This window comes from Podarcis tiliguerta (assembly GCF_965153285.1).
Source record: "Podarcis tiliguerta genome assembly, chromosome: 14".
Taxonomy (NCBI): domain Eukaryota; kingdom Metazoa; phylum Chordata; class Lepidosauria; order Squamata; family Lacertidae; genus Podarcis; species Podarcis tiliguerta.
This window is the reverse complement of record NC_139547.1, coordinates 23,395,472-23,422,808: the sequence shown is the minus strand read 5'-3', so window position 1 is coordinate 23,422,808 and position 27,337 is coordinate 23,395,472. Positions and strand designations below refer to the sequence as shown.

The 27,337-nt window shown below is 43.1% G+C and overlaps 1 long non-coding RNA gene across 7 annotated transcripts in view; it reads right to left on the bottom strand.

Moving 5' to 3' along the window:
* LOC310663881 overlaps positions 1–27,337 on the bottom strand; it is a 67,347-nt gene that overhangs the window by 16,470 nt on the left and 23,540 nt on the right. For 2 of the 7 annotated variants that reach the window (XR_014504620.1, XR_014504622.1), the window contains one exon: positions 13,935–14,045. The exons of 1 other annotated variant lie outside the window; for it this stretch is intronic. This is a non-coding gene — a long non-coding RNA (uncharacterized lncRNA). Of the gene's footprint in view, positions 1–1,274; positions 4,517–13,934; positions 14,114–27,337 lie in introns of those variants that run through there. 4 more of the 7 variants (XR_014504623.1, XR_014504624.1, XR_014504621.1 and 1 more) reach the window with 4 other exon arrangements.

Genomic DNA, 27,337 nt, shown 5'->3' with positions numbered 1-27,337 from the left:
TTCTCCCCTGTGAACTCAGAGAATTGTAGTTCTGTGAGGGGAATAGGCATCTCTAAACAACTCTTAACAAACTACAGGTCACAGGATTCTCTGGGAGAAGCCATGGTTGTTCAGGTGGTATAATAGTGCTTTAAAAGTATGGTGAGGTTCTGACCCTATAAAGGTGTTTTCACATATGAAGTCACCTTTTCACCAGTCTCGAAGTGTTGTTTCACACAGAAGGAAAAGCAAAGAGACTGGCCATTTGTAACACAAATAAACATTTTAACCAATGCCATCTTGGTTTTTAAGTTCTGCACTGCAAACTTCACAGAAGCAGGAGCCTCAATTGTGAAAACTCTCCTTGCTGCGTGCCATATTTTTGTGTGTGCGTGTTTTGTATAAACTGGTACATCATTGTCTTTTTGCCTGACAGTCGCAGCATTTAAAATATGTTGGGGGTGACACCATCCTTTCACCTAGTCCAGACATATATTACACAGAGGATGTTCTCATAAACAAGGCGCTGCAGGCTCTGATCTTATCACTTGCCTCTTCCTTCTTTTCAGCTCCATTCAATGACATGCATTTCTGCTAAACTTTGCTCCAGTTTCTGCTCAGGGGGCAGGAAGGGGGAGGAAATCACGCTAGGAGCAGCAAGCTATGCTGCAAATCAGGACGGGCAAGTCAGGTGCTGGAGGAGGGCAGCAGGGCAGCAGGCTTTGCAATGCAGTTTTCTTGCTGGTCCGAGCTAAATAAATAAATGAGGCCTTTTTGTAGGATATGTGATCTTAGGAAGCAGACATACTATATCTGCCCATTGTTCCATCTACCTCAAGGACAGGGAACCTCATGACTAGAGACTGAATGTGGCCCTCCAGACCTCTCTCCCTGGCCCCCAAGAATCACCCCAGGCCACACCCCTTTCCACCGCAACACTCTTCTTGAGCATTTTCGGCTTGGCTGGAATGTGCCACTGAAGTCTAATCATGCCTCTTGCTTGCCTGGACGGAGGGCAGTGTGTGACTGTGTGTGTAGAAATTAACTTGCTGAACAGATATACCCATAACACCTGTTATTCCCCTCACATTTGTTTCTGGCCCCACCCCCCAGTTAAAAAAAAAAGTTTGCCTAGAAGTGAAAATGGCCCCCAGGCTGGGAAAGGTTATGGGTGCTTGATCGAGCTTGATAACAGTAAGATTTAGCATCGGTGCAGCACTTCCTATGCATGGTCTTCTTGTAATCCTTGCCTCTTCAGACAGTGATAAGGAACCAGCCAGCCTGCAGGTGCATAATTGGGTTAGACTGATGGGAGTTGGAGTCCACTCAATATCTGGAGGCCCACAGGCTCCCCACCACTGTCGCATGTAAAGTCCGTATTATCTCCCTCCAGCACACATTACAAATGGTGGGTGGAGGTGTCAGAGACCAAGAGAGAGGAGCTTCTGAGAGTGTTTGTGGCAGAGGCAAGACTTGAATCAGGGTCTTCATCTTTCATAACCCAGCTTCTTAGTCACTACACTGTAGTGGCTCAATGTTATGCCAGCTCAACATTGTCTTCGCTGACTTGCAGCACCTCTCCAGGGAATGTTACCTGTGCCATCTGGAGACTTGACCTGGGGTATTTAGGGTGAAAAGCATGTGTGCTACCATTGAGCTATGGCCACTTCTCTGTTGGTTGCAGTTTTGCAGAAATAATTTATAGAAAGTTAGTGGTCCCAGTGCTTAATCAAAGGACGCATGCCAAGCTATGACTCTGGATTTGGTTCTTTCACACTGATTGGCTGAAAAGCTGTGATGTCACAGAAGCCATTGGCATGTTTGCAGATCAGCTGCAGTGAGAGAGGAGGTGAGGCTGAATTTTACAGACTGATTTGGTCTAACCAGCTAGTTTTTTTGGTTGCAATTCAACTAAATTTTTTTAAGTGGTATATGTGTGAGGGAAGTGGCACATTCTTACTTTTTTATTTGGGCAATTTGCACACTGCTTTTCATTTTCTCCAGCAATATAACAGTTCTAAAAAGCAGATGTTAGCAACCTTTTTTTTCCCCTCCTAGTGGCAGCAGCCAAGATTTGCCAAAAGTTAATTCCTTACAATGAAATTAATCCCAGAGGTGTAAATATCTTCAAGATCTGCCAGGTCTTTTAAGATGTGCCAATGGCAAGATCAGGCAATTAGAACCGTTCTCCATAAGTGCTGGAGCCTTACAACATTAATAGATCATTTTAATGGGGGCAATTTTTAAAATTTGTATTTAATTTGCATGATTACGATGCTGAGTGTGCTGCGGACAGCTGAGTCAGGGGGAGAGTTATTGCAGCTATAGTCATTGTGTGTTGGATTCAAGGATCTGGGACAGAAGTCTAAAACTGGGCACTCTTGCATCTTCTTGGCTATATGAACATTTTAAAGAAAGTGCTTTCCAACTAATGTATGAGTGAAATCAGGGATGCCAGAAGTCCCTTACATGGAACTGTCCTGGTCCATCTAGGCCAGTATTTTGTTGAGCAGCTGCAGCTCTCCAGGATTTCAAGCAGAGAGAGGTCTTCCTCAACTCTACCACTTGAGACTCTTTAAAAGTGGGAGAGGCCAGAGATCTAGTCTTAGGACTATCTGCATGATTTGCCACTGATGTTTGGACCCTCCCCTTGTCTAGAGCCAACAGATCAGATTCCTCACTGGCCAGCCTTCAGTGAACACCACTTGATTCCATCTCTTTCTGACCTCTCAGTACCACTGCAATGCCCACTCTAAGTGCTTTCCAGCTCCAATCGAACTGCCAGTGAATATCCGCACAATCACTTGCATGATGGATTTTGTTATCCGATCAGTTAATTGCCAAGCATGTTGTGTGTTCGTAGTACAAGAGTGTGCCGAATATTCTACAGTTTCTGCACAATGATTTTGTATTCTATACAATTATTTTGCAGACATACTATGATGCCTTTCCCCCCCAAAAAAGAAGCCACATCTTTTTATCCTCTTTGTTGTGGCCATTTCCCCTGGCTGTTGCTTTGTGGCTATTTCCCCTCTCATTGCTGCATCTTTCATCTTCTTGGATAAGTCATATAAGTGATTCCAACCAATCAGGGAACACAGGGTAAAGAGAATGTCACTGTGCCACAAAGCCAATGGGACTTAGTTATGTGGCAGATGAAGTCATTTGGGGGCAAAAACAAATGTGGGGAATACAGATGAATGTGGGGTGTTGAGTTTGTTTGTTTGTTTGTTTGTTTGTTTGTTGCAAATGGTGCCCCAAAAAATCATTACAAAAAAGAGATGTGCATTCTTGAAAATGTTCCCTAAAAATGTGACTAGTGACAAAATACTCAGAATTCTGCCCCCAGCGGCATTAACACATGCCTTTGGGTTTTTGTTTTTGTTTTTGTTTTGTTTTGTTTTTCCCCTTTTCCTTTTTGCTTGAAAACCTTTCCAAAAATAAGACCAATTGTTCAGAATAATAATCTTTCAACAGTAACTCATAATCCTGCCCATGTCTCTCCATTTCATTCTTGTTCATGTAAAATGTGGTCTACAGAGAACACGGACTTCAAAACATTCCTGGCTTCCTTATGCAATCCCATGTCCCCCATTTCTTTGCTGCACTAGGTGCAAATATTGGGGTCCTTCTAATACTGAGAAGGAAAATATCACATCTCTTCCCCCCCTTCCTTCCCCCCTTCCTCATTGAATTTATTTTGCTTACATTTTCACAGCCCAAGGAAACAGAATGCTTTTTTTTTTTCTAATCTTCCTAATGTAATGGAATTTGTTAGGATGAAACATGAGAACTTTGAACAACGAATTTGCAGTGTCGCTTCCCCCCGGAGGAAACACCATTTCTGCTGTCTGTAACCGCTTTCATCTCATACAAGATTGTTTGACTTCTGCCACACTTTCTCAGCTCTCCAGCCAAGGATTCTTTGCCTTCCTCTCCATCTCCTTTCTAGTATGAGCTGCTGTTTTTCATTTCCACCACCCCTCCCCCCTAAAAAATAAAACCATTCTGAAGAGGATTAGAAATACGAGCTCTTCAGGCCATGCGCACCGCATCTTTGAGGAAATTCTCCAAGGAGATGTGCATGTTTTCAAGTTGCTGGAGTGGGAATCCCATTTGATAATGGAAAAGTGCTCCAAGGTATGAATTGTGCCTCTGATGTTCCTCAACATGCACGTCTGAAGTCCGTAGCCACTGAACTTTCTTAAGGCTGGGGTTTTTGAAATTTGTTTTTCTATCCATCTCGCCAGACAAAAATTCCAGGTCTGGGGATGCAGACAAGCAGTGATTTGTTTTGGTTTTCCTCCTCTGAGAAGTGGCTTCAGAAGTCATAATGGGACATGCAAGTTTATCGCTTGGGGGGGTGGAATTTAAGTGCAAGGGGCCATTCAAAAATCAGACTCCCGCTCCGCTTGCAGTCCAAAGCGATACAGTTCAAGAAGACTTTTGCCACTGCTTCTGCTGTTTTGGTGAACTAACAGCATTGTCCTTGCCAGAACCTCAGTGAAGAATGTTGATCTGTTCTCTGTCGAAGAAGCTGCAAAAGAATTGTGCCCTTTAAAGAGAGAAACAAGCCCCAAATGCATGGGGCAGCTTTCTAAAAACCAAACCAGTCTTCCTCAGCATGTTAAGATTTCCCCTCTCCCCTTCCTCAGTTTTGTTTCAGATATATGCAGGTCTTTTGCAAAGCTCAATGTAATACATAAGCTTGCACATTGCCTGCTGGATCAGGCCAAAGGCCCATATAGTACAGCTTCCTATTCCCCACAGTGGCCAATCATATGCCTCTGGGAAACCAAAAGGGAAGGAATTAGCACAACAGCCCTCTCCCTATTGGTGATCCCCAGAATCTGGTATTCAAAGGCAGGTGGACTGATGGACTGATTCAGCATAAGGCAGTTTCCTATTCCTTGAATCTGCCTCCCCATGGGGGTTTTATTTGAGGATGGGCAAATCTGCTTCTCTTGGTTTCTCTCAGATTCTCATTTTTCCAGTCTTTAGTTCAGTTCTCCACATTAGCTAGCAATTGTTTTTAAATTACGAAAATTCATGAGCATTTTAATGTGAATTTTTCTCACTATATATTTTTTCATATGACATTTTGCCTAATGGACACATTTTTATGGAACATGTTTTTCCTAATACTTTTTATTTCCCCCAACAGAATGCATTTTTATATGTTATTTTCACTAATATAGGCACTCCTTACCTTAATACGGTGATATCTTGGTTCTCGAACTTAATCCATTCCGGGAGTCCATTTGACTCCCAAAACCATTTGAAAACCAAGGCACGGCTTCTGATTGGCTGCAGGAGCTTCCTGCACTCAAGGGAAAGCCACATCAGACGTCCAGTTTCCGAAAAACATTCGCAAACCAGAACACTTACTTCCAGGTTTGCGGCGTTTCAGAGCCAATTTGTTCGGGAGCCAAGCTGTTTGGGTACCAAGGTACCGCTGTACTATGACTTGGCAGGAGAACTGCATTGCAAAATTGAGAGCTGTGTGGATTTCAAAAGATAGCTGTGTTTCAGTTCATATGTGTGGATTGTGAGCATTCAGCTTTAAATGCATACTCCATCCCCAGTTGCAGTACATAAGAAGAGCTTTACTGCCAGATCAGACTGAAGGCCCATTTAATCCAACACCCTGTTCTCACAAGGGCCAAGCAAGTGCATACTGAAAGACCAGAAGCAGGACCTGAGAGCAACAGGATTCTCCCCTCCTGCAATTTCCAGAAACTGGTATGCAGAGGCATACTGCCTTCATCAATGGAGGTAGAGCATAGCCAATGTGCCTAATATCCATGGAAAGCCTTATTCTCCATGAATTTGTCTAATCCTCTTTTAAAGCCTCTCCCTTTTTTTCCTTCCTTCTTTCCTCTTCCCCTTGCAACTGCCAAAATTTAAGCCTTTTTGTTGTTGCTTAGGTTGCTATATATATGGGACCCGGGTGGCGCTGTGGGTTAAACCACAGAGCCTAGGGCTTGCTGGTCAGAAGGTCGGCGGTTCGAATCCCCGCGATGGGGTGAGCTCCCATTGCTCGGCCCCTGCTCCTGCCAACCTAGCAGTTTGAAAGTATGTCAAAGTGCAAGTAGATAAATAGGTACCACTCCCGCGGGAAGGTAAACGGCGTTTCCATGCGCTGCTCTGGTTCGCCAGAAGCGGCTTAGTCATGCTGGCCACATGACCCAGAAGCAGTACACCGGCTCCCTCGGCCAGTAAAGCGAGTTGAGTGCCGCAGCCCCAGAGTCGGTCACGAGTGGACCTAATGGTCAGGAGTCCCTTTACCTTTACCTATGTCGCTATATAAATCACTACGTGCTGATAGAGCTATGTGAACAATGAGCAATGGTGAACTATGAACCAACAGTCTATAGAGTGTGTGCTTTGCATACAGAAAGTTCCAGGTTCAATACCTGACATCTCCATGTAGGGATGGGAAGGCCCCTGTTTAAAACACTGAGGAGCATCTACCATTCAGGGTAGACCAGAGCCAGGGAACCTCCAGACTACAGACCTAAGCAGCCCACCAAGTCTTCCTCTGTGCCCTTCCAGCTTTTGACTTGATGATCCAGAGGCAGGACAGTCAATGGCATAGAGCAAACATTCAACAACTAGCATACATAGCCAAGCTGGGACAAAGCACTTTTGATGCCTGTTGCACAGGCTGCACTGGCCAGAGAAACCTCTCTGTCTGGCCCAACACTATGATGGAGTTGTATATTGTACACCCTCTGCTCAACAGGAAGATAGGTGCCTCTGTGTGTGCACCTGTGGCAACTGCATGTGGGCGATGGAGCCAAGATATTCTGATGCAACTGGCCAAAGATTCTGGGCAGATACACCAGGCCGGTACAGCAGCCACTGCAGTGACTGGGCTCTCTGCTAGTAAACAGCAGTTCTTGAAACAGACAGCTTCCAGTGCCCTTCAACTCTTTCCTTGCACCGCCTCTGGGGGTCTGCTTTGTCAACGGACCTGGTGTTACCATGCCGTCACTCTTCCAGGCAGCCATAGACAGAGATTTATCCCTGACTTACCAAGGGTGAATGTCGACTGTGCTGTTTTAAGCTGTAATGGTGATTAAATCATAGAACATTCGCTATTGTGTGTCCCTCTGATTTTTATCTCCATCCTTTTCACATTTCTATTCACTAAGCGAAGGCATGAGGCTTAATGCAGTATTTCTGAAAGGTCCCTGGACAGATTTAGTGCTGGAAAGGAATATATATAGACAGCTGGAATGAGGTACCCTGTTTTTACTACAGCGAATGCCTTGTATTTTAATATGCTCTTCTAGCCAATGCTAAAATGCCTTCCTGGCATGTTCCTCCTAAGGTCATTGGTGTTATTTGGAGGTTTCAGACTTCCTAGATTTTGGCAGCACACTCCCTGGGATTTGGTAGATCAATAATGAAATTACAAATCCCAGTTTGCTGTTGTGCATGCTACCTTTCTACACACACACACAAAGATGTAAAGGTGTAGAACGACCTGCTTTCCTTCAAAAGCAAAGACAATGATCTAGTCCTCATGGAGAAAAGATGTGGATTGAATCTGCAAGCAGTCACTGTATTTGGGGAGGTGCCACTGGGTCAGGAATAGAACTGAGTTATCATGCCTTATTCCATATGCTTTTCAGTCAGGTGGCACACAGAGGAGTATGGGAACCAGCCCAGGAACAGGAAGACTCCAATTCAGAGCAGTTTAAATAGCTGACCAAATGAGAGAAGAAGAAGCTCTGTTTCAATAAGAACACAAAACATTCTTGTGCAAAGTCAATCCAGAACAGCCTTCTGATTCTCACAATGACCAGTCAGATACTACTTAGTACAAGGGTGACCAAGGGGGCTACCCTCCATATGATGCTGAAAGAAAGCACTCACTCTCCTTGACCACTGGCCAGGCTGGCTGTGTCTGATTGGAGTTGTGGTCCAACGACATCCCTCTTTGCCTTTCTCTAATCCCCAGTATTCAGTAGTATGCAAAGTGGCATGCTTTGATTCAGTGCTTTGAACATCATGCCTAATAGGTGGCCTTTCCTCTATACTATTCTAGATCAGCCAATGGTCTCACACAGTAGAAGGCCACCTTCTACTGCAACAAGGACCATAGCATACAGAAGGTCCCAGGTTTAATCCCCAGCATCCCCAGGTAGAGCTGGGAGAGTCCCTGTTCCTGAAACCCTGGAGAGCTGCTATAAGTCGGTATTGTTGATGGAACAATGTTCTACCTTACTATAAAGCAATTTTGTGTGATCCTATGTTCCTATCCCATTTTTGTTCATCAGACCTCTACAGTTCTATGATCCTATGACCTCAAAGTGGTATACATGGGAGAGGTCCATAGGTAGTCTCCCATCCATGGAGACTTGAGACCCAAAGTAACCTTAGCTTCAGCATAGTGAAGCCGATATGATGGATGCAGCGTTCTGTGATGTCATCATTACTGACAAAATAAATAAATAAAATGGACCATAGTTCAGCCAGCCTTTTTAAGCATTCAGCCTGACCCAACACCCAGATCAGCACTTTCCCAACATATTCAAGAGCTGCTATGAATCCCTGGAGCAAACCAAACCCCAACAGTTGTAAGCTATCACCACACCATATTCTCCAACTTGCAGCAGAGGAAAACTGGGATGCTTATCCTTCGTGGTCGTGCTCCCATGTGCGTCACATGACTCGTGCAAGAGCACAACACCACAAAATGTGCATCTTTCAAGGCTGAGCTCTCACAGGAGTCAAAACAGGACATCCCAGGATCCAGTCAGAAGCTGGAATGTCTCCTGTAATTCTGGGATGTCCCGTTCAAAGCAGGACAGTTGAGAGGTATGCTACGCCTGTTATCTATCCATCCAAACTGATCCAGGAGATTATCAGGCTGTATTTTGGATGTCTCCAAGGTCTCAGGGAGCAAAGACTAAATAACCATTCTTTGCTTCTCAAGGCCTTAGGCAGAATTAGCCAAATAGCACAGCAAAGAGATCCAAGACACTGGTTTTAGAACCAAGGCTTTGCCTGGATTGTCCCTGGGTCTGACTTTTTTACTAAAGGTAGCCCAGGAAACTGATAATTGTGGTAGGAATGAGGAACTGAATCGTCTTACTTGGACATCTGCTGCTATATGAACAGTACATTACGATGGAAAACTCCAAAGTTGAGGTTTTCTCCATCAAATCAACATTACAGACTTATAATGCATTCTTTAATTAGATGTCGCTATTAACTGGACTGTTGCGTGATTTAAATCTGGATGTTAATCTCCGTCATTCTACGCTGCCATAGTTTTTATGACATCGAGCGAGTGACTCCTTTATGTAGTAATCTATCTGAAAACCACCTTATTCCCCCCTCTTTCTTTTTTTAGAAGAATAAAGGACATGAGATTGAAATGAAAGCTTTTCTGAGTCCGTCCATTAGTAATTTTCTGCTTAGTATTTGAAAAATGGCTCGTTTTAATTGCTTCACAGAGGAGAAAGCTATCAAAGCTAATGCTCTTTCTTTCCCAACTTTTGTAATTATTTCTCTTGGACTCTTATTTGAAATGGCTTGAAAATATTTTCATTAAAATGTAGATTTCCCCCCACCCTTCTCTCTCTCTCTCTCTCTCTCTCTGTCTGTATGTCTGTCTCTCTCTCTTTCAAATGGGCTTCGATTCCCCAGTGCTTACCCACCCACCCCACCCCCCACTTTTTCTTTGTTTGGCTACTAGCTTTTAACTATGTATAGATGAAATCCAACATTTGAAAATAGGAATGAGGGGACATGTCATTAGCATTGCTAATATTGACTGGGATTTTATCAGGTTTGGATTTCATATCAAACTGCACGGTTTCCAAGGAAAACAATGTTTATGGGAATGTTCTCTCATTCCTGCCACTCCCTGTCTGCTCTCCACCCAAAAAAAGAAAAATTCTGAAGATTCACTCAAATAGTTTGACCCTTGTGTTTTCCCTCTTGAACTTTGTGAAGTTAATCTAATCCAGTACAGTGGTACCTCGGGTTACATACGCTTCGGGTTACAGACTCCGCTAACCCAGAAATAGTACCTCAGGTTAAGAACTTTGCTTCAGGATGAGAACAGAAATCGTGCACCAGCGGAGCAGCAGCAGCAGGAGGCCCCATTAGCTAAAGTGGTGCTTCAGGTTAAGAACAGTTTCATGTTAAGAACGGACCTCCGGAACGAATTAAGTACTTAACCTGAGGTACCACTGTATCTTCTTTTCCACTGGGGCCAGCCATATTCTGCTTCGAATCATTGGAACATAAGAAGCTGCTTTATACTGAATCAGACCATTGAGCCATCTAGTTCAGTATTGTCCACACTGACTAGCAAGAGTTCTCCAGGGATTCAGGCAGGGCACCTTTCCCAGGCCTATCTGAGATGTGCAGGGGGTTGAACGTGGGGCCAAATAAGGTGCTCTATCACTGAATCACCTCCTATTGTTGCTCCCTAGCAAATGGCATTCAGAGGCCTCTGAACCTGAAGGTAGCCTCTCAGTAGCTTATTTTGTAGCCTCTCCTCCATGAATCAAAGGCTGTATCTCAGTGGAAGAGCAGGTGCTTTGCATGCAGAATATTATATACTTATTTTAGATCCCGCCTTTCTCACAAGGGCAGGTCCCAAGGCAGCTCGCAGCATCGATTAAAACACATGCATCAACGTAATTTTTTTTTAATTAAAAACAAATTTTTAAAGGGGGAAAAAAACAATTTGAGTGTTCCTGATATGAGAAGGTCCAAGTTATGGGCATGGTCTCACAGAGACCAAGTTGTCCCCACCACTATTCTCTTGGAAGTCCCCTAGATTCTCCTTCCCTCTCTCCTCTTCCACACGCCACTCAAGCCTTGTAGGGCAACTAGAGGGACCGCTAGGGGTTGCCATAAGAAGAGGAAATGCAATGCCCCTCCCCCCCCCCAAAAAAAAGAGAGGACTGAATAAAGCACACATATTTGCATACAATTTACATATGTCTAGTAATAGATGCAAAAATAGAAATAATTGCTATCTACTGAAAGCTGCAGTGTATCTCACCCTAGTGGGGAATACTGCACCAACATGACTAGTGCACTTGTTCAGTTTGAGGGCCTGAAGCTTTCTGTTGTCTGCCCTCCCTTCTTATAGCTCTTTGCCTTTAAGCCAAACCCTCCAAGTGTCCCTGTTTTCCAGGGATGTCCCTTATTTAGAGAAGCTGTCCCAGTTTCTGACTGGATCCTGGAATGTCCCGCTTTTCCTTAGGATGTCCCTATTTTGATTGGAGAAATGTTGGAGGGTATGGAGTTATCCAACCCCTGAACCATCTGAAGGCAATCCTGTATAGGGAAGGGGTTTTTTTACTGTTTAACGTATTTTTATGTTTTTATATATGTTGGAAGCTGCCCAGAGTGCTGGGGCAACCCAATGAGATGTGTGGGGTATAAATAGTAAAATTATCATTATGGAATGGGACATCTCTATTTTCATCTGAGAAATGTTGGAGGGTATGCTTTAAGCTAGTTTTAGACCAGACAGCCCTTTAAATAGAGGACTCCTTCAAACAGAGGGCTGTCCTCTGTAAAGTAGGAGACAGGGGCATCCTAAACCCAACCCTTCAAGCTGGGATGCCTCTACTCTAGGCTTGAGAGGGCCCTGAACAACATACCCTCTAGTTGACTCCTTCCAGTATCAGTAGGTCACCGGTGACAGAGCCACAGTTGACAAAGGCAAGTCACCAGTTTAAATTTCCCACAATGCTCTGGTGCAGCATCTTTCAACAAGCCTCTCTACCGGGCCCTCAACACTCTCCTAGACCACACCTCCTACTGGCCCTGCTTCTGGAATGTGTCCTTGAATTGGAGTAAATGCCTTGTGCTTCCTGGATGGAGGATACAGAAGGGAGTGTCAAAACTAACCTACTGTGCAAATTTTGCATTAATTGCTCTCCCTCCCTTTGCCTCTAGCCCTGCCAACCACTGGCATGTGTGGCCCCTGGAAGGTTGCTCAGAAAGCAGTGTGGCCCTCAGACTGAAAAGCCTCCACCATGTATGAATCTGTGTTTCTGTTCCCCACCCCTATCATTTGGTAAATGGTCAGTGGTCCAAGCTATTCTCTCTCTCTCTCTCTCTCTCTCTCTCTCTCTCTCTCTCTCTCTTATGTTCCTTTCAAACCCTCCTACTCCAATTTGACTGGTGTGAGAGGTAGTAGCATCACATGTACACAATATCTCCCCCCCCCCCAGCAAGGCAATGAAAAGAAAGAAAGAAAGAAAGAAAGAAAGAAAGAAAGAAAGAGCCCCCAGGCCTGGTCTGCACCACTGCTCCCCTACCCTCTGAAGCCATTATGAACAAGCCTCACTAATTATAACTCCATGGCTAGATGCCCTCCTAAGGCTGTTGTGCTCAGCAGATATGCCTCCTGAAGGAGATATGAGTGAGCTCAGGTAATTCAGAACAGGGAATGCATTTGGGCAGAGGGGGGAGTATGTTATGTCGCTACTTTTTTTTTTTTTTAATTATCAAGAACACATTTTTGGCCCTTAAGTGTCCTACTGCACTGGCGACATCATCCCAGCAGCCATTTTTCTAGTGTTTTCCTTCAGAGACAGCTGTTGCAGATAAGCATCTACAATTATAGATTCCGTTTCCTTTATATATATTTATAAAAAGACGACTGGAAGGAAGAAAGGGAAAGGCTTGGTTTGCTTCTCTATATGGCTGGCAGGTGTTTATTTTACTGCAATGTGTGCTTAGGGGATACCCCTGTAAACTGAGGAACAATCAACATCAACACGCTCTTTGGTCTTATTCCTTCTACTAACTTTGACGTTGTTGTTGTTGAAATGCCTTTACTCATTATTAGGGGGCTCCTTTGTCTAGCTCGCAGGTGAGCAGTCTGCAGGCCACACGTGGCCTGCTTAGGCCTTCCCTGAAGCCCAGAAGGGATGTAAGGAGGCAATGATTTCAGTCCCATCCTGTGTTTGTCACAACCAGAGCCTTTTCCTTTCTGCTACAGTTCAGCTTATGCTGAAACATATGCTATTCATCTCACTAGTTCCTATGGCTGGATTTTGCCAACAAGAAAAACAACATCGTTTTTAGTGGAAGACGAAATGCAGCAGAATGGAAACACTGCTACATGTGACATATACCAGGTGGAAGGAAAATGATGCCTTATAATATCCCTGTTGTAAGAGGGAGGTAACAACAGGCTGAGGAGAAGAAGAGAAGAAGAGTTTGGATTTGATATCCCGCTTTATCACTACCCAAAGGAGTCTCAAAGCGGCTAACATTCTCTTTTCCCTTCCTCCCCCACAAGAAACACTCTGTGAGGTGACTGGGGCTGAGAGACTTCAGAGAAGTGTGACTAGCCCAAGGTCACTCAGCAGCTGCATGTGGAGGAGCGGAGACGCGAACCCGGTTCCCCAGATTACGTGTCTACCGCTCTTAACCACTACACCACACCTCAAAATGTGTGGGTGTCAAAATGCCTTTAGGGAGGGGGAAGAACCCAAAAGGATGAAGGATGCTTCCAGGCTGCCAATATATTTGGGTGGAATTCAGTCACATAGCAGTAAATTCAGGCTGTGCCATTTACTAGACTTTGAGCCCAGCTCAACAACCTGTTGTCATAGTAGCCAACCAGAAGCCTGTAGGAAACTCACAAGCCAAGAGCTGAGCACAAGAGCAATCTTCTCCCCTCTATGCCTCCAAAGCATTGCTGCCTCTTCCTATTCAGGAACTCCACTAAAAACATCTATGGGTTTTAGCTGAGAAACTGGTATATTAAAAAGATTGGTGGGTTTGAAGAAACAAAACCAGTCACAATTCATAGTGTTAATGAATAGATGCATCGACTGGCAAACCAACTTTTCCGGGCTGCAAAAACAAAACAATCCCTCCATCTGAATAAAAGAACCATGTTTCCTAGCTAATATTTACACAAGCTCGTTCTTGCCCACAATGGCAAAGTCACTCACTTGGTTTTCTTCAATCTATTCTTCACCGCCCTCCTGGTAACATTTTCATTGTCAGCCCTGAGTTACTGTTTAATCCATGATCGCTTGATAAATGGAGTTCAATTGGAATACCTGTGTTAATTAAACCAAAGATGGAAGAGACAGCTTTCATTTCTTGCTGATAATTTTCTACGGCTTTGCTACAGCAGAGAGAGAGAGAGAGAGAAATATGAGGACTTTCTACATCCTTTTACCAAAATGGGGGGGGGGGGAGAGAGACCCAGGAGTATTCAATAACACCTTCATATGATAATGCTTGCAATTGTTCAATATTCCTGGCTAATTCCTACACAGTCCCTTCGCCCTTTGCAAGTTAGAATTGCTGTTTCATGTCATGAAAACCATTTCCTGTGACAATGTAGAGGAATTTCCAAAGATGTAATAGGTGAACAACGGACCCTGTTTCACTGGCAGAATATCTGCTTTATGTGCAGAAGGTCCAAGGTTCAACCGCTGGCATCCCCCAGTAGGGCAGGGAGTGTCCCTTGCCTGAAACCCTGGAGAGCCCCTGCCAGTCCGTGTAGACAGTACTGGAGATAGATAGACCAATTGTCTGACTCGGGGATTATGAGAGTTGTAGTCCAACTACATCTGAAGGATGCATCACGTAGCTCTATACACATTCATCTGCCAACAGCACATACACTAATGTGTTTAGTTCAGCCAAAACAGAACTGCATCTCGGTCCATTTATTCCAGGTACTCAGCTTATTTGTTGCAAGTAAACGAACTTCCTAAATATAACCGGGCCCTCCTATCTTGATCTCTTGCTAATTTCAGCATAACATTGCAAGAGCTAGGAAGTTTGTTAGCTTAGATGGTTTTGAAACAATGTATGTGTTTGAGAAGGGGGTGTTATACTTTTAAACACACTCCCTGCAATTTGTGGTGGTCATCTTTAAAAATACTGCTCCATTATCCTTTTTCTCCCCATTTGGAATGAATGAGGCTAATTAATTTCAGGCCATACTTGATGAGGTCAGCACCAAACTAGGGGGTGCGTGCTAGACATTGCTAATCTCTTTCAGCTGAGAGTGATGAATTAAAGATGAAGCATGCCTTCACAGACCTAATTTAGAATGTATATTTAAAAAAAAAAAACTACAGCAAATAATGCTATAGCATTCACAACAAAGGAAAACTTGTTCTTGTGGCTCCCATGTAGTGTTGATTTTGAAGAAATCTTTTATTCGCTTGGGGAGCCTGGCTGTGGATGGGTGGAACAGATCAGAAAATTGCAACATGGGCTTGTGTGTGTGTGTGTGTGTGTGTGTGTGTGTGTAAAACTCACTAGTCTTTGATATCCAGTATGTATATCTGACATTGTTCACGCTTAATTTAGGGCTTCTTCACTTATTGCACATTTAAGGTGTACACTTAAGATTATTTTAAATGCGGTTCCTTAAAATGTGGCATTCAGATGTGACAAACACCCGTTTCATATAGATATGCTTGACAGAAACCCAGGCTTCACTGGTACAGTGCCAATCAAGATGATCATGGAGAACAATTATTATATATCCCATCTCTTTAAATTCCCTTTAGAAGCAGTTGAGCAAAGAGCAAATTAGATTGGGACTGAATTGCAAAGCAATGGTTAACCCAATGCAAGGGTTGACTCAGTGCAAATCACCCTTTGCTAGCACACCCCACAAACCTGCTACTTTGCCCTGTTAGGGAACACATCTATAAACCCATATGTTTCTCCCCAATAAGACTCATTACAGCCTGAGTCAGGTGAGTCAAGTAATAAAATACACTGGAGAAAATGGAAGGGAGACGGTTTAACCCTTCCTGCAGCATGGTGATCCCAATCCAGTTTAGAGATATGAAACCTGATCCCAAATCTCCAAAGCCTGAATCTAGTTTACCCCTGAATAGCAAATGCAGGTTTGCTCCCCATAATTTGCTAAACAGCCCTTAGAACCAATCTATTTGTGAAACTCATGACACTCAGTCAAGCTGCTTTAGGTTAAAAAAGGCATATATATATATATATATATATATATATATATATATATATATGCCTTTTTTTTAACCTAAAGCAGCTAAATAAATAGGTTGCAATCTGGTGGAGACGTTCTGTGAAGGGAGAAAGAGACTTCTTCAACCTTTCTGAGTACATGTATTTTTCCACATTCAGAATGTCGCCCACTCAACCTGGTGTTCCCCAAGGAGGAAAAGATGCCTGCAATATATGGACCTAAGTTAAAACTAGGTGGAAGATTTATGCTTGTGCTTCAACTTTTAAATCTTCAGTCAACTGGTCAGAGTCAATTTTAGAGTTGCAAGTAAGAATGCAAGGAAAGGCTGCTGGATTAGGCCGATGACCTAATCCTGCTCTCACAGAGCCAACCAAATGCCTGTACACAACTGGCATGCCAGACCCAAGCACAATAACCCTCTCCCCTCCTGTGATTTCCAGCAACTGGTATTCAGAAGCATTACTGCCTCTGTCCATGGAGGCAGAGCGTAACCATCTCAGCTAGCAGCCATTGATAACCTCTTCCATAAATTTGTCTAATCCTCTTTTAAAGTCATCTAGGTTGGTGGCTATCACTGCCTTACAGCAAAATCCTATACATGTCTGCTCAGAAGAAAGTCTCAATGACTTCAGTGGGCCAGGTAGGGATGTAAAGAGGCACTGTTATCTCTCATATGCAGCACTGTTTCTGATCCACTGCAGTTCATCTTCCACCCAAAACTACATTATTGCTGTCAGCTGTGGCAAAATGATGTAATTCATGTAAATTGTGCAAATCATATTGTCATTAATAAGGTTACCAGACGTCCCCGTTTTCCGGGGACAGTCCCTGGATTTACAAATCAGTCGCCTGACAAAATCCTACCATTCCTACTGAAGTTGAAAAGTGTCCCTGGATTCATTGAAACAAATCTGGTACCCTTGCATTATGTGATTCCACCCCCATTATTTCAATGCAATGGAAATGCAATGTGAATGTCATGTATCATTTGTGGACGGAAAGCAACGACAATATAATATTCACTGGATTTATTTCCATTCTGGATATGGGACAAATAAGCAAACATCAGCCATTTCTGTTTGTTGTCAGAATTCTCTGACATTCCTACTCCCAAGTAAGTGAATATAGGATTGCAGCCTATTAAATATATCTCATGTTTCAGTATCCCATCAGAAATGACTAATGATGTATGTTTGTTAAGGCAATTTATGACTCCAGTTAAAACCTCTGGGCACTGTGATCTTTCCCAGGTGAGCTGTACCTGTGATATACTTTGTTTTGGGGAGGTTTCCGCTTCCCAAATTCAAACTTTGTCTCCTTTCTTATCAACGGTGTGTGCATGATTATAATTGTTTCTTTAAAATGTTGCTGAATTTTTCCATGTTTTCCTGCTAGGTGGGTGGTGTAGATTATATGATAGCTTTTATCAGGCTGGCTTAATACAATAATAACATGTGCCCAGTTTCTGCCTGACAAAGAGGTGCATTCTTCAAGCACAAGGGAGGACTGTAGACCCTTTTCATGTGAGATACTAATGTGTCTCACAACTTTTCTTACAGCACTTGTGGGGTGTGTTTGTTTTGCAGGAGGACAGAAGATGCAAACGAAACTGAAGTTGCATTCTAGGAAGGAACCGTCAAATCTGTCAATTTCAGTTTCTCTCAGTTTCTCATTCTTTTCTGTCTCAATTTCACTTCTCCACATTTCTACATCAGTATGCAAAAAAGAATTTTAAGTCCCCATGAAAATTCATCAGCATTTTAGTGTGGATTTCCCCTAATACACACATTTTTGTATGCCATTTTCCCTAATATAATTTTTATATATTATTTTTTAATAATATAAGCATTTTCATGCATACATTAACCAAGTGTGTGCATTTTTGTACATGTTGCTTTGCTGGAAAAGTCAATTGCAACAGCCATAGATTTGCGATTTCTGAAGGCTAGCTCTGTTTCAGCTTGTGCTTAATGTTTTGGAAAGGAAAAATGAGATAAGTTTGCCTTTAAATGAGAACTAAATCCAACCTCTCCCCTATCCCTAAATGCAGGCAATGTGGGCCTTGCATCTGTGTGACAAACCAGTTGGCATACGTACAAGTCAGTTCAAGTCTCACACATGAAACTGTGCTTAGAGACACAAGCTCCAAACTGAGGTACAAACTGAATTAACCAACTATCCTGGCCCCAGTTGCAGAAGGCATTTAGGGGCAACATAAAATGAGCTCAGGACCATCTGTAGCTCCTCAGCCACAGGTTCCCCCACCTGTGTTCTGTGTCGTAGTAGAAAGTCTGTAAGACAGTCCCCTGGTTGAACAATCTTAATCAATGGATCATGCAAAATTTAGTCAATGAATCAATTCATTGGTCAGCTAATTCAACTAATATGGGCCTGAGTCAAAAGGGCTGTTTGGAAGCACAACGCTCACTTGGTTTGATTTCATATGACCTCCGCCTTGTGTTTTTTAGCACCAGGCATCATTTTAGAAGATGTATCTCCTTCCTGGGTATAAATGAAGGGTGTGCATACTTCTTAGCAGACCATGCTGGACATCTACACATTTTTGGAAATACCTGTATAAGAAATAATATTTTTTTCAAATAAAAAAAGAGGAAAAACGGCATCCTGATTTTTGGGGAAGGGTCATAGCTTGGTGATAGATTCATGCAGAAGGTCCCGAGTTCAATCCCTAGCAACTCCAAGTACGACTAGGAATGTCCCCTGTTTGAAATCCTGGACAACTGCTGCCCATTAGTGCAGATACTGTGAGATGTATCAATGGTATTGCTTGATGTCATGCAGCTTTCTCCCATCGTTCAGCCCAGACACTGAGGTCCGGCTCCAAGGGCCTTCTGGCAGTTCCCTAACTGCAAGAAGTGAGGTTACAGGGAACTAGGCAGAGGGCCTTCTCTGTAGTGGCGCCCACCCTGTGGAATGCCCTCCCATCAAATGTCAAGGAAATAAACAACTATCTGACTTTTAGAAGACATCTGAAGGCAGCCCTGTTTACGGAAGTTTTTGATATTTGATGTTTTATTGTATTTTTAATAATCTGTTGGAAGCCGCCCAGAGTGTCTGGGGAAACCCAATCAGATAGGTGGGGTATAAATAATAATAATATTATTATTATCTGCACTGATTGCACATTTTTAGATGTTCAATTTAAAAAATGATCAGTCAAGTGAATGTTGCTACTCTAGAGTTCTGAGTTTAAATACACAGGTCCTATCTATTTCACCTTTCAATTGGAAGTCATCAAGTATACATACTTGATTTTAAAAATGAGTAAAATATAGTCCTGTTCAGGTTCACCACTGGAGGAGAGGATGGCTGAGCTGAGCAGCCATGCCCTTGCCACCAAGTGCATTGAGTAGCCCTGCCCCCAGAAATCCATGTATAGCATAAAACCTGAAGTTGCATGTATTTGCTGAAAGCCTTTGTATGGACCAAGGATGGTTGGGGTTCTGGGGAGCACAGAAGCTTTCATATGCATTGAGCCCCTGCCTGTAGACATCCTGTGTCTGCAGATGACAACAGAGGAGTGTGGCTGCTTCGTGCAGTTCCATTCCTGTGTTGCTCTACGTTGGATCTATAACACCTAAATGTGGTTTAAATGCATGTGTGAATCCGCACTACAACTTCTCTGCGTCTGCTGTGTGTGCATGTAAACAATGAATTGTTTTGCTAAAGCAGGGGTGAGGGGGCTTTTTCAACCTGAGTGCCACATTCCCTTCTGGGCCACCTGCTAGCATTGGTTGGGCCAGAGGCAAAAAGGAGGAGAGCAATGAATGTAGATATTACCTGTGTACTGTAAGTTCAGAGACCTACCTTCTCAGTAATCTCAGTTCAAGGTCGCCTTATCACATATATGCCCCCACGTTTGCTACAACCGCGGCAAGGATGCTACTGGCACAAAGATGGGAAAACGATAAAATACCAGCCAAGGAAGAATGGCAAGAAAAACCTATGGAATATGCCGAAATGGCAAAACTAACTGAAAGATTTCGAAATAAGGATAAAAAATCATTTAAGAAAGAATGGGAACCATTTTCGGCCTACATAAAGAATCAATGCAAAGAATTGGACTCATTAGCAAGTTTTGAATAATCATTTACAATTAGCAAAAATTATATAATCTACAAGTAAAAGTACCAAAAAAAAAAAATGGGTGAAAAACTGAATATGCAGGAAATGATATGATTTTGAAATAAACCAGAGAGGGAGGTTGAGAGAAGTATGGGGGAAATGGGGGAATTTCGGAACTGTGAATTATGTTATTTGTTATGCTTTAATATTGGAAAAATGGAAAACTTAATAAAAATTAATTCAAAAAAACCCCACATATATGCCCCCACGGTTGCTTTATTCTGTGACACTAGCACTGTTTATAAGTGCAACATAATACACATTCTGTACTTGTAAGAAACTGATATCTTAATGTAACATCACCCATACTTTGGACTCCCTGCCTATTCACATCAGGCAAGGCACCTACTCTATTCAGACATGTAGAAGGTTGACTTATCTTTTAAACTTGATTTTCAGCTTACTGGTGATTTTAATCATTTTTGAATGTTTTAAATAGTTGTGCTTAACTGTTCTTTACTGATAACTTTATTGTTTTATTCTTTTTTAAAAAAAACTGAGGTTTTGATACAATCAATCGGAATATATACATTTTGTGACATGAAAAAATAGGCTGGTTTCTACACACATTCTATTTTCCATTCAGACAAGTAAGAGGCATCATCAGAGTCTAAGAACACAGCCAAGCAAAAACACCCAAGGAGGATGCAAGGCAGAAGTGCGGTTGGCAATGGTGTGTGTGATTAGGGAGAGGATGTGGTCTATGAAAAGCCCTAAGGACCAGATGGAGAAGTCTTGAGGACCAAATTTTGCCCCAGAGCCTGAGGTTCTCCACACCCAGGACTCAGCTACACAACTGCAAATAAAATGTTTTAAGGGTGTTGTAAAGTGCGATACAAAAGGGATGCGGGTGGCGCTGTGGGTTAAACCACAGAGCCTAGGACTTGCCGATCAGAAGGTCAGCAGTTCGAATCCCCGTGATGGGATGAGCTCCAGTTGCTCGGTCCCTGCTCCTGCCAACCTAGCAGTTCAAAAGCACGTCAAACTGCAAGTAGATAAATAGGTACTGCTCCAGCAGGAAGGTAAACGGCGTTTCCGTGCGCTGCTCTGGTTCGCCAGAAGCAGCTTAGTCATGCTGGCCACATGACCCGGAAGCTGCACGCCGGCTCCCTCGGCCGATAAAGCGAGATGAGCGCCGCAACCCCAGAGTTGGTCACGACTGGACCTAATGATCAGGGGTCCCTTTACCTTTACCTTTACCTTTACCTAAAGTGTGATACACAAATGTGACACTAGATGGTGATGGTGAAGTATGGCAAATTCAATATATTTTTCAAAACGTTTTTTTAAAAAAGCATTTTCACAGCATTTTTATATGTGTGTAGATTCCACCCATGTTCCTTGCCCCCCGCTAAACAGAGAAACTGATAGCAAGCAAACAACCTACTGCTGAGCAGAATTGCCCTAACACTTTAAACGGGTGGCTCTGCCTGCCTGCCTTTGCATCCCAGTAGTCCTCATTAGAGGGAACCTGCTTCCCATTATGTCCTGTCTCCATGCTGAATCAATCTTCCAACCCTTTGATTGCTTCTGAAAATATGTTTATTTTTTAATAATGCTCGTTTTTGCTCCCCTGTGATTAAACCCAGACAAGGCAATGCCCAGAAAGTAGGTGGAGGGATTCTTTTGGGCAGAAAGGGGAGATAAAGACCACATGTTTTTCTTATTGTGGGACCATTAGAGCATATAAATCTGGCCATTTGTGTTGTAGATGCATCAGAGGGTGGTTGTAATAAATACAGATTGGCACATCATGCTTGCCAAATGGACTTTATGGATCATGTCCCATGCTTCGTAATTCTCTGGTGCTGTCCCTGAACTAGCTTCTTGAAGGCTATTAAAATTCTGAATGGTGCATTATTCCACTTTTTGGGTACACTTCTCGGTCCTAACTGTCAAAGGCCTATTGAAAGAACCTGGCTTTTGAAATAAATCACTTTTCCCCTTTGAGGGAACATACTGTCCTTTCTAAGAATTGAATCCCTTACCAAAAAAAAAATAAAAAAATCAGCGATGATCTAGCTGTAGAACCTGGCAGATGTGCATCATAGTTTGGTTGGGCTATTCAGAAATTGAGAGTAGCAGACAAGGGAACAGCTGAATATGTTTAAGCCAGTAAAATCTAGGGTCAAATGTTAACCTGCTTGATGCACCTAACTAGGGGAGAGGAGAAATGTGGTTCAGTTTGCAAATAAAAGTAAATATACCTAAGCTGCATGTCCCAAAACAATATGCAAACCAAAACACAGCCCTCCTTTTAAATTCACACCTCTTCAAATGATGTGATGCAATTCGCTATCCAAATAACAGGGGCAAATATGCATATACTATGGGAAAGAGTGCATTAAAATGTATATATTACTGGAAGTAGCACACACCATGCATTAAAACACAGAAAAGCACATTGAAAGATGTATATATTAGATGGAGTTGCATACAAGTCTCTGAATATTAGGAAAAATTCACACTAAAAGGCTGGCTGATTTTCATTAGGACTTTTCCTAAAAGAATTGCAAATAGGGAAAAGGAGAAACTGAGATAAACAGAAATTGACAGGCTCACCCATCTCAACACCTAATGTCTAGGCCAGATATCTAGGCCAGGAACAGCCAACTCAGAAAGGTACCGGTTGCTTCTCATCCTCCCCCTGCCCCCCCCCCCCCCGGCAATCATTATTCATTTGTTTGCTTGTTTATTGAAAGCATTTGCATCCCATCTTTCTCAGTCAATATGAACCCATGCACTAGCTAGGATAGCTTTAAAAGAGGCTTAGATAAATCCAGTCCACAAATGTACGAAACTGACATACCAATTCAAACGACTGATCCATCTAGCTTGGCATTTTGTACACCATGAGTAGCCAGTGGGCTGCTGGTGCCCTTCAGATTTGACGGGTCTCCAGTTTTCATTATTCCTGACCACAAGCCACAGTGTCTGGGCTGATGGGAGTTAGAGTTCAACAACCACATTGGCTGCCAATGTTCTAAACTGACCGGTAGCAGCTTTCTAGACTTCCAGACAGAGGTCTTTCTGAGCTCGTGTTACCTTTCCCTCCCATCCATTATTGTTAAGCTTTATAGATTGTAAGCTCCTCAAGACAAGGACCTGTCTAACTGGATGTGCAGTGCAATCTACCACATGTTTCATCACAAGTAAGTCCCACTTTGTTCAATGGGGCTTGCTCCCAGGCAACTGAGTACAGAATTGCAGCCTAAATTACTTAATAGGCTGGTATATGAGCACACCCTCTTCAGTGCCTAGTTATGTCTGTAGCGCCTTTTCAAACTTGTTTACCTAGCCCAGCTGTGCTGCATTATCAGAAGGGAGGCCATGAAATCTTAGCCATCATGCTGTATTATACTGTCAGCAGTTTAAACCAACTGTGGATTTGTAGAGAGAGATTAATTCATTTGCCCTCTCTCATTACCCTAGAATTTGCGGTCATCTGACAAAATTAACTGGCAGTAGATTCAGGGCAGAGAATAAGAAGGTACTTTTTCACACGACATGCAATTAGCTTGTGGGATTTGATCGTGGCTACTACTGGCTTAGGTAACCAGAAGGAGCCGACATAAATTCATGACACTGGAGAGGTCTATCAATGCCTATTGGCCATTTATGCTTCAATGCTGAAGCTTGCGTACACACTATAACTTTAAGGCACTTTTGAAACACATTGTTTCCCTCAGAGAATTCTGGGCACTGTATTTTGTTAAGGGTTGGTGGGCATTGTAACTCTGCGAGGGGTAAAGTGCAGGGCCCAGAATTCTTTGAGGGAAAGAATGTGTTTTGAATGTGTTTTGTGGATACAATGTTCACAAAGCCTCAACAATATTGAACCAAATGGATCGTTCTTCTGATACAATAAGGCTCTCTTTAGTACCTATTATTCTCTGAAATGGGCAGAAACAGTGTGTGGATGTTGATGGAGAATTTGCAAAGACAGTTAATTTGGAATGAAATGTCATGGCAGACGACCCCTTCAGACTGGAGTCTTTTTGCAGGTGTGTTCTGCAACATGTTATTGATACAATAGTGAACGGTAGATAAATCCATGCATTTGTGGTGGATTTATACCAGACCGTACAGATATCGTACCACTTCCTTACTTGTTCTGCAGTGCTCCCAATGTTACCACATTGTTGCCATCTGGAAGGTCCCTCTTGTGCCATGTAGCACCACAACAGCAGGGCAACAACAATAACAGAGAAAGGATGTTTGCGGTAGGGAAAGTTGCAAGATTTCAGCAGGGAGCTATGCGACATGAACCGATTGGAAACAAAGCAGAATGTCCATCCCCAAAAAATTTGCAGGTACAAGCTACAGGGAGAGGGTTGAAATGCTTGACTCAGGGAGAGCCTAACCACTGTAGTTCATATGTTGGTAACCTTGATGTTGGATTAGTGCAATGCCCTCTATGTGAGTCTGCACTTGGGTCTGGTATGGAAGCTCATGCTGGTGCAGAATGTGGCCACAAAATTGCCGATGGGTACATTTATTTTTTTATTTTATTTTATTTATTTATTTTTAGAATGGGTACATTTATTTTTTGGGACGCGAGTGGCGCTGTGGGTTAAAGCCTCAGCGCCTAGGGCTTGCCGATCGAAAGGTCGGCAGTTCGAATCCCCGCGGCGGGGTGCGCGCCCATTGTTCGGTCCCAGCGCCTGCCAACCTAGCAGTTCGAAAGCACTCTCGGGTGCAAGTAGATAAATAGGGACCGCTTACTAGCGGGAAGGTAAACGGCGTTTCCGTGTGCGGCTCTGGCTCGCCAGAGCAGCGATGTCACGCTGGCCACGTGACCCAGAAGTGTCTTCGGACAGCGCTGGCCCCCGACCTCTTTGAGTGAGATGGGCGCACAACCCTAGAGTCTGTCAAGACTGGCCCGTACGGGCAGGGGTACCTTTACCTTTACCTTTTTACATTTAGTCAACAGCATGTCACACCATCTTTAAAGCATCTGCACTGACTGCCTGTCTTCTACTGAGCCAGATTCCAGGATCTTGTATGGATTTATAAAGCCCTGAACAACTTAGTCCAGGGTACATCAAGGACCACCAGAGCCCTGTCACTAAGATTCTCTACAGGAGCATCATTGGTCATTCCCCAAGCTGGCAAGGCTCATCTGACAACAAGAAGAAACTAAGCTTTTAGTGTCATCAACTTAGTATTGTGGAATACTCTTCCAAAAGGGATTCAGCAGGAGCCTTCTGTTTCAACTTTTAAATGCCTGCTGAAAAACTTTTGTATTCTGTCAGGGTTATGAGGGCTATTGAGAATACATCTTTCCATGATAATTAACTGATTTATGATTTTTAATTGTTTGTATAGTTTTTACTGTATGTTTTTTAAGTATAATTTTTGTATACTTTTTATGAATAACATCAAATACATAATTTGATAAATAAAATAAAACTCAGCATGAATTCACCATGAAAAGGGCATCCAAGGAGGAACTTATACAACAAATGCAGTTTTTGTGGTGGTTTAGCACAATAGTGCCCCTCCAGATGGCAACTAACAACTAACAAAACAGATTGCTGTGTGCACAGACAAGTATGAATTTGCTGCTGCTGATCCATTGTTGTGCCAATGGTCACAAATATCAGCAATATATATAGGTAAAGGTAAAGGGACTCCTGACCATTAGGTCCAGTCGTGATCAACTTTGGGTTTGCGGCGCTCATCTCGCTTTATTGGCCGAGGGAGCCAGCGTACAGCTTCTGGGTCATGTGGCCAGCATAACTAAGCCGCTTCTGGCAAACCAGAGCAGTGCACGGAAACGCTGTTTACCTTCCCATCGGAGCGGTACCTATTTATCTGCTTGCACTTTGACGTGCTTTTGAACTGCTAGGTGGGCAGGAGCTGGGACCGAACAACGGGAGCTCACCCCATCGCAGGGATTCAAACCACTGACCATCTGATCAGCATGTCCTAGGCTTCGTGGTTTAACCCACAGCGTCACCCGCGTCCTTGCCATATATATATATATATATACATACATACACACACACTTCCCTCAAAGATGCCTGGGAACTGTAGTTTGTTAATGATGCTGGGTGCTGTATCTCTGTGAGGGGAATCCTGGGGATGGCAGTTGACCCCTCACAGAGATACAGTACCCAGTATCCTTAACAAACTACAGTTCCCAGGCTTCTTTGAGGGAAAGTTATGTGCTTTAAAGGTATGCTGCAGATGTGACCAGTTACACAATGCAGAATGCATCTGCAAAACACACACACATACATTACAGTAGAGAGTGGGGGCCTCTCTCTCTCTCTCTCTCTCTCTCTCTCTCTCTCTCTTCCCCTTCCTGGGGTATCCATCTCTGAAAGGACCCCTTCTGTATTTTAAAAAAGCTCCCCTTTACTTCACGCACAAGGCAAAGAAAGAATTGTTCTGCCCCATGTGTTTCTATTATTTAAAGGGCTTAAGTCGAAAGGTGTGCATTGCCTCTGTGTGTGTGTGTGTGTGTGTGTGTGTGTGTGTGGAGAGGGGGGAATTCTGATTGCAGATAACCGCTCAATTTGATTTAGTGTCGAATGATAGTGATGGGGTTGATAACTCGGCATTCATCGGTAATTCATCTTCTCCTGGTAGAAATTTACCGCAAAGCAGCGCTTTTCCCAACACTGACAAGTCCTATTAATCTTCTTCAGACACATTTCAATAGGTGTCTCCATCTAGACCCTCCATCTAAACACTCTTGGGCATCACCGGAGACTTGGAGACGCCTTCACTGAAGGTTCCACTAGAAGTGAAAATGGGAGACTAGATTGTACTCTTTTTTTAAAAAAAAGAAATAATTAATTCTCTCTGTCTATTTAATTAGCAACTCCTGCCAGCCTTTTCCCCACTCAAGTGTGACAACGCTTTTCCCTAACTTGAACAAGACTTGGGAAACATTAAGTTTCTAAAACTGAAACAATGTGGCCTAATGGGCAGAGGGTTAGACATAGAGTGAAGCGGCCATGGTTCAAATGAGAGCTGTAAGTCAAGAAGTCATTATTATTGAGTGTCACACAGGCATTATCTAATTTGCGAGGCCTTAAGTAGCAAACTGCTCTGTCTCATTCTCAACTTCTCCTCTGTAATATGGGGGTAGTAGTATGAAGCCATCAGATACTGGGTTGCTGCAAAAGGGTGAATTTACTGCTGAACACATCACTTGCAGTTTTCAACTGCAGTTTTGAAACAACTGCAGTGTTTTAAATTGCCATCACCCTGCAATTTGCA